This window comes from Cyrtonyx montezumae, unplaced genomic scaffold (assembly GCF_038088225.1).
Source record: "Cyrtonyx montezumae isolate F1298 unplaced genomic scaffold, pur_monq_1.0 scaffold_14, whole genome shotgun sequence".
In the NCBI taxonomy this organism is placed as follows: domain Eukaryota; kingdom Metazoa; phylum Chordata; class Aves; order Galliformes; family Odontophoridae; genus Cyrtonyx; species Cyrtonyx montezumae.
The window spans coordinates 9080569-9093326 of NW_027071870.1; the positions used below are offsets into that span (position 1 = coordinate 9080569).

The 12758-nt window shown below is 41.0% G+C and overlaps 1 protein-coding gene across 1 annotated transcript in view; it reads left to right on the forward strand.

Moving 5' to 3' along the window:
• Positions 1 to 3346: 3346 nt before the first annotated feature.
• The window catches only part of APBB1IP (amyloid beta precursor protein binding family B member 1 interacting protein), a 57127-nt gene continuing 47715 nt past the window's right edge, over positions 3347 to 12758 (forward strand). Inside the window, exon 1 of the mRNA XM_065731366.1 lies at positions 3347 to 3351. The gene's annotated coding sequence lies outside the window, so the exon portion shown is untranslated. The remainder of the gene's footprint in view (positions 3352 to 12758) is intronic.

Sequence of the window (12758 nt, forward strand, 5' to 3'; positions counted from 1 at the left end):
GAAGTTGTACAATGTACAGTTCCTTCACATTACTGCATAATCACAAAGGATCATTAAAAATGCAATAGAATTCATTCTTATTGAAAGACCACAGGACCTGTAGGTGCTGCTTGATTATCCTTACACTTTCTGCTTTCAGCTTTATACTTTAGGAAGATCCCAAGTTTTCCAAATGCCCAAACTTACACCACAGTTTGATGTGGTGCTGTGATTCACTTTGCACTAATTGCAGCCTCCTCAAGGTTTCCTGAAAGGACAGTCTTGATGAAAGACATTATCTGCTACACCCGAGGGGATCTTCCAATCACTATGCCAAAGATTTCAGTGTTGACAGAGGGCTACTTGAAAGGAAGATACTCCAAAGTTTAGAAATCTTCTGCTTTAAATTAAGCTGATTATTTTTGTTGGTTTTTGTAGCTTATCTATGCCTAAAACTCTATGATAGAAACGTTTGTTCTTCCAGTTGTTTTGTTTCAATAATAACGATAGAAAATTCTGCTTTTTATGTATTTTAGGATGAAAAAACTACTGATTCATACACAGATTGATTCTTTTTTTTCTTTTTTAATTGTTGGCCAATGGCACAATGGCTTGGCAGTAGTTTATATATTTCCAGCCTGCCTTTCCACTCACAACAAAGAGATCTATGGGCCGATTCTGCATTACTCATGCAGGTAAAATTCCAGTCACCACAATGTCACATCTGCCCTGTGAGAAAATGAGGTCAGCCTTTAAAGTCACGTCATTATCAGTGCATAAAGTGATGTCAGTAAGTCTTAAGGAAGTGTATTTGTAGTAAAATATTACATTTTTGCCAACTGAGTTTGGGTTTCACAACACTAAAATTATTTCTGTTTGTTGCCTTTCAAAAACAGATGTTCTGCTTTAAATTATTCTCTGCTTAATGGAAACTTAAATTACAAAGAAATGCAATCCATAAGAACAGAGAAGATCAAAAACGCTCCCAGAGCTGAGGGTGTATGACAGCATATCTACCCAATGATCTCTCCATTGATAAGAAAAGGAAAAGAACAATTTGTGATTGCATGCATTATATCTTGAGTCATGCAACTGCTGTGAAGCACACTGTTGTTATGTGGGTGGGGAGCATGGCTCTTCTTTCCATTAGGAAACAAAAAGGGTTTGGAGAAAAGCACAATGGAGGGATGGAATCTGGGCTAATTTTCTGCTATACATTCATTTTAGCTGAACCAAGAAAACAAATTAAGAAACATGACCTATTTCTACCTGTTCTTGCCACAAAAAGTGTCTCTCACTAACATTAGGACACACTGCTAATTAGTTCCATATCTGCTGCAGCATTTCCCTCACCACATTTCTTTGTTATGAATACTTAATGGCCTCCACCCATCCCACTGAAGCACAGTGCTGTCATACTCCTGAACTCAGCCCCAAACTTCAGAGAGTATTCAAGTTTTTCTGGGATTTCCACGATTTTCTCCTCATTTTCTAGACGTGTCTTACTCATCTGCACTTCTCCATAGAGAGAAGGACGCCAACCTGTTAGAGCCAGGTACATGGAGAGCAGGAAGATACTGACATTTGGATTTCCTAGTTATACCTGAGGACACTTGAGAGGGCAGGAATGAATAAAACTAGACAGGGAGATAACAAAGGCTCATTTGAGTAAATGTTTTCTCCATTATCATACAACTGCCTCAGTCACGTATTATGAGAACAGCAAAATAAGTGCAAAACCACTGCTGTAATCAGGGTGTGGCCCTATTACTTGTAGGTTAATGCAGAAATGAACTAATGCTTTTTGGCAACAAAATACACTATCAAATGTAAGTCTTTAAACACATGCAAAGCATTCACTGCAGAGTGCTGATTGCAAAATTGACCTTGGGATGGTTTTAAAAACTAATTAATTGCCAATCACCATTTTGAAATTATGTCTCTCCTTAGCACTGTAATGATCCCAAAAGGCAAAAGAGCAACAGCAAAGAATGTCAGAGATGAAAATATGCAGTACCTTCAGAATCTGACTCCCAATCTGCTAAGCTAATGTTTAGTAGCTTTGTGATTATTTTTCAATTACCAGTAATTTTGCCAGATATGGATGCTTTTGTGCCTAGCCAAAGATGTAGTTCTGACCTCAGCAAACCCCTGTTAAATTATAGACAGCCTCTCAATGAAGCAATGTTTTTTGTTTTGGTTGTTTGTTTACTTTGAAGTAACAGGAGCAGAACAACTCACTGTTCCCTTAATGTATTCTGAAGTACAACTAATACAGCTAAACTGTCTCAGATGGATTTTTTCATAGCAATTACCCCTTACTACCACATATTTGCTGTGCAAGATATGATGGTAATTTAAAATGTTACCATCCTTCTGCCTCAATTATTTTATCTCAAGCAGTGGTGGAAGTACAGAATACAGGATCCCATAACTGATTTGGAACAGAAATGTTGATTTAAAATAGTATCATAAAGGTTGGAAAAGACCACTCAAATCATCTCATCCAACCATCAACCCATCAATCCAACCATCAGCTGTCTTCTAAACATAAGGTTAAGGTAAACCACCTGACAACTTTTCTAAATTTACTTTGAAATAGCCGTGTTGGAGATGGAGACATCTTTGCTTATGTTCCCTGTGCCTCACCATCAGCTCCTTTGACACCAACGAAGAAATCAGCTAAAAACACGTGTCTGGGAGGGCTATTAACAGTGGAATTAGAATTTAAAAACAAATCATCAGGCCCTTGGCACGACTCCTGCAGCATGCCAAATTTCATCTTCTTAACTTGAAAACAACTCACCAAACTTTCTGATTGATGCTTGCCTTTTTAGCTTTAGAATTTGTCACGTCTTCTTTTTTCTTTTTTCCTGAGCTCCTTTGGATGGAGTTTAGCGTGATTTGGGGGTATTTCTACTCAGTGACTTAAATTTCAGCACACCTCAAAGCATCGCTTCACGATGCCACGAAACAACAGAGAAATGAGATGCTGTAAGAGCGATGTGCTGGCTTGAAGCGGATTATTAATAAAGACACAAATAAATAGATAAATAAATAAAGTGCAGCCAGACTCTCCGAAAACACTTTTCTGTCGGAAAACCAGCAGCCCGGCCTCGCTGAGGGGGCGCCTCAAGCCGGGGGGCCCCCACCACTACCAACGCCTGCGAGCAGCGCGCACAGCCCGCAGCGGGCCGCCTGCCCTCGGGACTGAAGGCGGAGGGCGTTGCTGCGAGCGCTGGGGCGGCTCCCGCTGAGGCAGCCCGCGGGCCGGCCCCACTTCCCCGCAGGCGCAGGCCGGGAGGGTTCCCGCCGCGAAGGGAGAGCCGCGCAGCCGAGGCAGAGCCGGGAGCCGCCCGGTCGCCCGCCAAGGTGAGTAGGGAGTGAGGGAGGTGTCGGCCCCGACGGAGCGGGCGGGAGAAGGTCTGGCGTTCGCAGGGAGGAGGCCCGCACCGCCCGCTGCTCTCATGGGAATGATGTGGACGAGTGACTGATGTACTGTGAGTCTCCGCGAGGTCAGCTTTGGATGAAATTTGGGTGCTGGAATGCCTCCTGCCAGCAAAATGTGCAAGATGCGTTGACACTGGGACGCAGTTTGACTTGCTGAGAAGTATTCCTGTCTCGCATGCTCTCATCCGGGGGTTGGTGTGGCTCCTGCTAGAATGTTCCCCCCTGTTAACCTTAGCTTTTGATATTTTGCCACTCGCTTTTCACTTTGTTTTTTGGATCCCCTTTGTAAATGAAATGTGAAATCCATGTTTTACTATCTGTCCCTAATCCTAAAAAAAAATCCCTGTTTTGAATCTGACCCTGTGAGCGTCACTGTTAGCTGGTTACCTGCTGCTGCACACTGGTGCTGTAGATGTGTTTGCAGGGCTCAGTGCAGCACAGTGCTCCATCGCACCTTGTTGCAGAGTGCTGTGCTGGGTGACCTGCTTCATCTCTACGGGCTCCCACTCACCCACCTGCACTAGCTTTACAAACTTCTTTTCGAGAAACTTGGTAAAGAGTGTGAATTTGGGTTAAAACTCTGTTTAAAACTGAATGTTTAACTTCTTTTTTTTTTTCTGTTTTCCCCCGTGGGCTTGGTAAGGAAACTATTGCATTTAAGTGTACCTCATGCTTTGTGCAAGCTTTGCATAAAAATGGAGATAATGTGGTTAGAAATATGGATTACAAATATCTTTGGGACATTTAATCAACGGAGTGTTGCAGAGAGATGAGTAATCCTTATTTTATATTCTTAGAGGATTCAGGTCCATCAGGGAGCATGGAAAATTGTACTGATTCTGATAGGGTATTTTCAGTCATTTCCCCTTTCTTATTTCTTCTTCAAATACCTCCTGTGGGTACTACAGATATTCTGGCATTGGGAATAAAATATGACTGAAGGTTCAAAGTAATTATCGAGTAAATTGTGTTTTAATTGTTCATGCTGAAATTCATGATTATTTGGTGTGCAGTATCTTCAAGCAGAGTATGACTTCTTTGAAGTGCCAATTTATTTCACTACCAAAGATTTATTCCTGCTTAGTTTGATTTTTACAGGTTAAAAGTCTAAATTCTACTATAATTAAGTAGTATCTAGTAGATCACACACTGTAACTCATGCATGAGTCAGTGTAGAGGCTTGATCTTTCTTAATGAGTAAATCTTTAGAAACTAATATGTTTGGAGGGCAGTAACTGGCGCAGGGAGGCAGCAGCATGAGCACAGGGGGGCACCTAGTTTAACCGTGGTATGAGATTTCTCAGGTAGTAACAGACTTCCCAAATTCACTAAGATTTTGATTTTGCTGCTGCTTACTTTTCCTGCCAGCAGAAAAGGAATTGGTGTCTCACAGAGCTGTAATGGAGTGAGTGGAGAGGCAAGGCTTGGGTAACCAGTGCAGGGATCAGCGGTTGCATCCTAAAAATGTCTGAGAAAACTACTGGTTGAGAGTACTCCTGTAGCTGAGAGGAGGGACTGCTTCATTCAGGAGAAAACCTGTCTTCAGATCACAAACATCTATCTTTCATGGAGGAGATCTGGGAACATGGATGTTCCTGGAAAGAGCAGTTCTGTTTCAGAGGTTCTGTTACTGGGATTTACCTGAGTTAAATTTTACTGCTTATCATTCAGATAGATACCAAGGACCCTGTCCTTTCCAACTTATTCTGCAAACTATCGATATTTTTCTTTCCTGTAAATCTTCTTTCATTTTGTAGCATCTTGACTTGTTTTGTTTTAGGCTTACCTGACCTGTCGGGACGACTTCACATCATCAGGTGCTGATCTGGGGCAAAAGTGGGAGTCAGGCGTTTTGGTTGCCTGCAACAGTATAGTGTCTTTAGCTTGTTTCTTTTTGAAGGTTTCTAGTGATAATGGCATGCATCCATGCGCACCACCCCTCCTACCTCCCAAAATACTTGTTGGACTTTATAAGAAGGATCCTCCTCACTTAACTTCAGACATTACAGTGTTAGTTGGTCACCAGAGGTTTTTAGTTACCTTAATCATCAACTGAGAGAGAGAGAGATGCTTGTCGCATTTGTTCTGCTGCTCAGCTTTGGACAGCTACTTGTCATGCTCCATACAGTTGCCTTTCTTTCTCTTCACTGACTAAAAAGAAGTCTAGGATGATGAGGTTGAATGTAAATGTTATAGAAACTCCACTGTATGACTATTCATGGTTAGGAGTGACCTATAATACAGTAACATTTCTCTTGAAAAAGCAAATGTTTTAGCCAGCTTTCCTTATCATCCTGCATATTGATTCATGGCTACCCTAGATATTAGCTCATCTGCTAGAGTGGAAGGTAGTCGTTGCACTGTGAAAGAAACCAGAGTGCCTATGTCCTGCTTAGTTTCAGTGGGAGACTTCTGAGTATTTGCCTGAACACCCGTTCCTCACCACAGCTCAATATTTATTTATAGTGTTGCTCCTGGGTTGTGAATGAAAAGGGAACACAAATAATTTTTATCTGACTCACAACTTTAATGTGAGAATTCACAAACTAGTTTAGTAGTGATTGTTGAAAAAGTCTAACTTTGTCATTCGTTTCTAAACCTTTCTTCTAATGAAGTGACCTTTCAGATTGGTGGTAAGCTTAATTGCAGTCATAACTTTTGCTACCAGAAGATGCGTCAGATTGCAAAAAGCACTATTGCTTATTTTTGAACATTGATCCAGCATGCCATGAGTTTAGATTTAAATAAATCAGGGTTACAGTTAGTAAGGTAAACAGGAGTATTTGCAGGAGTGGATGCATTGTGACTCGTAGAACAAAGGAAAGATTCAGTATATGTGAATAATTTTTCTTTCCCATGCAACTTTATTTAGAAACACATCCAGAGGCATTACGGGTGTCAGTTTTGCAGTGGGTGTGTCTCCTCAGCATATCTGCATTTTTTACTTTCACTCTATGTATTTGCTTGCAATCTAAAGCAGCGGATGTAAAACCATGACATGTAACACTAAAATTAAACGACAGATCTCCCTGTTTATCTGCTATCAGGGCTGACCCTTCGTGGCTGCCACCACTGACTGACGAAAGTTCTCGGCTGCACTCAAACTGTTAAACTGATGTAATAGAAGTTTTGGTGCATATTTTTTTGTCCTACCCACGCCTACCAGGAAGAGGAGGAAAATACAGGGAACAAGTCTCCAAAGTCTCTGACGAAGGTTTTTGTAACTTTTCCAACAGTAGAAGGCCACCACTCTCTTGCTTGCTATGCAAATTTCACTGAAGGACAGAGTCAAGAAGGATGTGCAGGCCCAATAAGTCCTTCTGAATGTGTTTTTTTGTCTCTGATCGCAAATAATATAATATTTGAAAACAATCAAATCTGCATTACTGTTCCCAGTGCTTTTTGACAAAAGCTTACATTTGGGAGGTCTGCTGTACACATCAGTTGGAGTATGTGAGTTGGTGAGGTGACCCAGAGCACAGATACCATTCTCAAATAGTTGTGTTTACACCTTAGTTTTGTACTGTACTGACCACACCTTCACGGCTCAGTGGAACTGGCAGACCTAATGTATGAGAAAAGGAACACAAAGGAGACAGTTGGCTTTAGGTGTCAGTCCTAGGAAGGGGTTCAGCATAAATGTAACTCCACTTTTGTCCCATGGTGGCTCTGCTCTTCCATGCAATTCAGTGAAGCCTTTTGCATTTGCTGCTTGGCTAACCTCTTTTGCGTCCCCGCTGCTGTGATGGAGTTGTTACCTCTGAGCAGATGGGTTGTTCCACCTCTCCTGAACTTGGTCAGGAAAAAAAGTGAGGCATTGGCATTTCCTTCTCATGGAAAGCCCTACAGAAATGGAAGAACTGTGGTGGAAATGTCACAAGATTCTTCTCTAGCTACATTTTCTTCCTGTTTCCTTTGTGTGGTTCAGGGCTTGCTGGTCTGTGGCAAGGCAGCCGCAGCCATACCAATAAAGCACCCCATCTGGGGTGACTCCAGGCTTCCTCCTAGCCTACAAATCTAGGTCTGTAACCCACTGCTTATTGCTGTTTCTTGATTGTTGGGTGTTTTGGTGAAAAAATACTGCCCTTAAAGTTTGTATGGTAACTTTCCCTGCTTTTATTCTTTTCCTAAGTTTGTTATATTGTTTCCATTTTCTGATACTTGGCATCCCTTCATTCTGCAGAATACTGGGGGAGGTGGGAAGGTTTTCTCACATTGTAGATTTCTTTCTCTCTTATGTGCAGGCTTCCATTTTATGCAGGTTAGCCAGTCTACAAATGCAGAGTCAGTCAGCCTATGGATTTGAAAGCTTTGTTTAGGAGGGAGTCACAAGATAAGCCCCCTGTCACACAATGACCTTGGAATGAGGGGGTTCTGGGAATAGTTTAATGGTAGCAGTTGGGAATGAAATGCTTATAGCCCGTCTGCTTCATTACAGGGCCGAGTTAGGTTCATTCACTGCTTCATTACAGTTAGCCAAGTTAGTTACTGAGCTTCCAGTTATGCTGGGTCCAGAAAATACCAATAATTAAACTTTTTTTTACTTGCTGACAATTTTTTAAAATGCAAAACAATGTTGCCTCATCATGTTACTTCTGTACAGTTGTGTTGGGTAACTGGAGGAAAAAAAAAAAAGGAAGGAAAAAACTGCACAGCAAACAGATTATGGGAAGGAATGTGGAAGGAGATAGAAGCAATTTGCCCAGCTTGCTGCCTTTCTGAAAAGAAGATAAATTGGGGGAATGGACATCTCATTGCTGTGTGCCAGAAATTTGGCTTAGAACTAGGAGTTGTTTCTTCAGTCAGTTCTGCATGAAGACATTCTCTTCTGTCATTTAATACTCTGGACCATTCTCCAGTAAATAATTATGACAGAGGGAAAATGACACTACAGAGTCTGTGGCTGTGCAGTATTTCGTTAATGCAGTTAGACCCAGGCCAGACTAAAGTGCATTATCTGCTGAAAGTGTGTTGTTTAAAGAACAGAAGTGGCACTGCATAAAAGCAGTACCTTTTTGGTGTTGATAGGGGACTCTGAAGTATACTCTGGAAGATAAAAGTGTCTATTTCAGACCCGCAGTCAATTTATCCTTCAAACTGTCTCCAGCAATAGTTAGTGTCACGTTTCTGAAGAAGGTATAAGAAGTCCTTTGCCAAGAGGCATTTTGTGATTTGTCTATCATGAGACCTTTGCTCTGGCTCCAGATTGGTGGAGCCTTCATTACAGACCATGAAGTATGAGGTTCATCATCCATCCCTGAATTTCTCTGGAATACTAACACTTTCAGCTATAACTGTGTGTAGAGAACACCAACTCAGCAGCTTAATAACTCATTGGTTTTGGTGATGAATTTCATGGGTGCACTGTGCATATTTCCTGGAACAGTTGTGCAGACTTCAGTTTCATTTAATATCCCATCATAACAGTACACTATAATGCCTCAGTAAATTCCTCTAGATCTCCATGCATTTTTTTATTCACTCTGCTTTCCCATCTCTTCCCTATGAGAGTCAGTTTCCATCTTTCCAGATTTACTCTTTATGAAAGGGCTTCTGTGTCCTTAATCCCCAACTCCCCTTCTTTATTCTTTCTTTGAAATGGAATGGTCCACTTTGCATATTCTGCGTAGCTAAGGGTGAACCTCTGAACTGAGTGATTTGATCATTGGGCTACTTGTGGGTTACAAAACATTGTAGATTTCATTCCACTCTGAAGGATATTTAAGCATTAAGCTTTCTGCTAGGAGAAGGTCATCTACATAGTCAAACAGCTGATGTGCATTTGGGTGGGCTTAGAACTCTTAATATTTGAATGCTATGGTGCAGGGACTAGCAGTTAAGATGTAGTTTAAATCTTTTCATGTGACTTGTAAAAATACAGTTTGTATATTCTTATCCTTACTGTTTGATTGTGTCACAGCTTAACAATAACAACAATGCTCTGTGCTTAATGGGTCTGTAACTTCTGCCAGATGACTAAGTGGTTCCTAACATGGTTCCTCTCACAACCCTGCTGCATGCTTTTGTTCTACTGTTAACACTCTGTTCTTTATTCTTCTTTTTTTGTTGGTTTTTTTTGTTTTGTTTTGTTTCTGTAGCCCTTCAGTTGATTAAACTGCATCAACTCAACTGAGACAGAGTTGCAGAGATGGCAGTCTCGTTTTTGATGCCGTTGGTGTTTCCTGTTCAGTATTACACAAGGGCTTCAAACTTATTTTCAGGTTACAAGTGCAGAACCTTGCTACCACGTGACTTAGACCACTCTTCCTGTTGAAAGGGGCTGGCTTTCAGTAGTTCATGCTGAGGCATCAAATAGTAGCAGTTCTAACTTTGCCTAGTAGTATGCCCGTTTTTTGAGCTATACAGTATAATCTGTTAGCTTTCATGTTATTTTTTTTAATAGTTTCTTTTTTAAGGTGAATTTTGTACTATTGTTCTACTGCTACTGCCAAGGAATAATTATTCTATCCAACCATTCCATTTTGTATTTGTTATTCATGGACATTGTGCAGTTGTCTTATGTAAGTGTACACACTGATTATAAATTCCAATGACTGTGTTGGTGGACAAGGAAAGAGGAAGGTCTCATATGCCTTGTCTTGTATAAACCTTTTGGTACAATCCCACCCAAAATCCATCTCTGAGCCAGAGATATGCAGATTTGATGGTTGGACTGTTTGATGGATAGGGAATTGGCTGGATAGACACATCCCAAGAGTTGCAGACAGTGGCATATTGTCAAAGTGGAGATCAGTGATGAGCAGTATATTGGTACCGGTACTGTTTATTATCTTAATTAATAACATGGGCAGTGACATGAAGCACGCTCATCAAGGCTGTGAATGACACCACGCTGAGTGATGGAGTTGGTAGGCAGAAGGAAAGATGCCCTCCAGAGGGACCCTGGATAGACCTGAGAAGTGGGCCTATGTGAATCTCATGCAGTTCAACAAGGTCAAGTTCAAGGTCCTGAACATGGGCAGGGGCAATGCCAAACCATGCAAGCTGGAGGATGACTGGATAGAGAGCAGTCCTGCAATAAAGGACCTGAGGATACTGTTGGGTGAAAAACTGGATATGAGATGTGTGCTTACAGCCCAGAAAGCCAATTGTATCCTAGGCTGCATCAAAAGAGCATGGCCAGCAGGTTAAGGGAAGTGATTTATCTGCCTGCTGTTCTCTTGTGAAACCCCATCTTCCGTACTGTATTCAGTTTTGTGGCTCTCAGCACAAGAGAGAAGATGGACCTATTAGAGTAGTTCCAGAGGAGGCCAGCAAGTTGGGTAGCTTTCCCTGCATCCATTGAATTTCTCTGCTCTTAGAAGTTAGATAATTAAATTCCAACTTCCTAGCCCATAGGTCAAGAAATCTAGAAATTTTCTTCTCCTTTTTGAAATAAGAGTATGTAGGGAGTAAATGTGTAGAAGCTGAAAGCTTTGTGTGGCTGTTGCCAAGTTCAGAAATGCAGCACACAGGAGTTCTGTGTTGTGGTGTGGGGCTGCAGGCTGCTTCTTGCAGAAAAGTTGGAGGCCCCCTCAGAGGGGCACTCGAATGGATACAACTGCTTCTTTTTAAAAGCCAACAAAGCCTATGACAGAAAATGTGTCCCTCAGACTCAAATGTTTAAGGAGAAGCAAATATGCTGAAATCAGATTTTTCATGGGGTAAACTGAACCACAAAGATGCTAGGTTTGCAAAGAGTTCTGTTAGGCACAGGTCTTTTCAGATTTAAATGACTTCTGAGAGCAAAGAGGCTGCTAAATCTCATATTGAGAAGTTTAAAAAAATAGGACTAGAAGGTCTGGGGGGCTTGTGCTAAGTGGCAGTGTGAATAAATGTATTGATGGGTCAAAATTCAATGAGTTGATATTTCTGTTTTATATGAACCTTGTGAGACTTTAATGTGCATAAAGCACACAGTGTGACTTGGTGATTAAAATGGAAAGCTGAAGAGAATATGCACCATAGGTAAACAATGTGAGAAATGTGGGAGTATTTAAAAAGAAAAAAAAAGAAAAAAGTCTGTTTTCATCAGGAAATGAGAGCTCAGTGGAGATCTGAGAATGTGAAATTTGGGGGGTAATAAAACAAGGGAATTCCTTTTCCTGTAATATTGGTGGTAATTCAAAAAGGGATATGGAAAGCTCAGCTTGGAAGTCAGTCACTTTATAAATAGGTTCTATTCAGGTGAGTGCCTTCCTAAATGCCCCTTCATCCAGAATCACAGAATTGCAGGGGTTGGAAGGGACCTCTAGAGATCATCTAGCACAAGCCCCCTGCCAAAGCAGGCTCCCTTTCCTAGCTATGAAGCCCAAATTCTTGTCTCCCTCAGAAATCCTCCATATTAACAGAATATGGGGGATTCAGAACAACCTGAAATTTTGCCAGAGAGAGCAAAAGAAGGGTGCAGAAGGAAAACAGGTGTTGGTGCTCAGCAGGAAGACAAAGGTGGGCTGTTGACCAAAGTTCTTAATGGCAGTATCTCTCTTCACCTCTTACAGAACCATCCAGCTGCTCATAGCTATAGCCTCCTTTATCTTTTTGTTATTTCCAACCACAATTTCCTCTTTTTATTTTAATTCTCTTTTCTCTGCTTGAATTCTTTTGCATAAAATGGGAAACACTGAAAGTACTGACTTTTAAATTTATTTCAGTTTGCCTTGATTTTGAGAGTTAGTAGTAGTAGATACAAGGTAACTACCAGTATTTTAGTGGATATGGAAGAAGATTGAACCAGTATTTTAGTGGATATGGAAGAAGATTGAATCTGTAATTCAGTATTCTTCTGGGAGCTTAGGTAGTTGTTGTTTTTTCCCTTTTTTGTTAATAGCTTAATACAGCTGCAGGTTTCACTTTGAGTTTTTGGTTTGAATAACTTCAAGACTATTTATAAATAAGTTACAAAAGAATAAAAAAAAATTTACTAGTCCTGCATGCCTTGAATGGGATAATCAGCATGTCTGCCTGTTGTTTTCTCTATTTATTCCTTCTGTGGCACTGAGAGAAAAGCAATGAAGATGGAGAGGAGTCATAAATATGATAGAGCAAGAAAGAGAAGAGTGGACCAGACACTTGAGTTCCCCATTCTGGGGATTTGTTTTACTGTCTTGTTTTTCTAACTCATGGCAAAATCTGCAGTGAATGTTGGAAGTTCTTATAGGAGTCTAAGAGGTCATCCAACATGTTTTCACATAAAAATATTTCCTTCACAGAGTTTGGTGATTGGGGTGTTTAACTCCTCTCCCTAAAAGAAGAGAAAAAGACAGAAAAGAGTAGGAGGAGTGGTTTGGTGGGATAAATGGCTGCTCGTGGGAAGTGACACTTGAAAG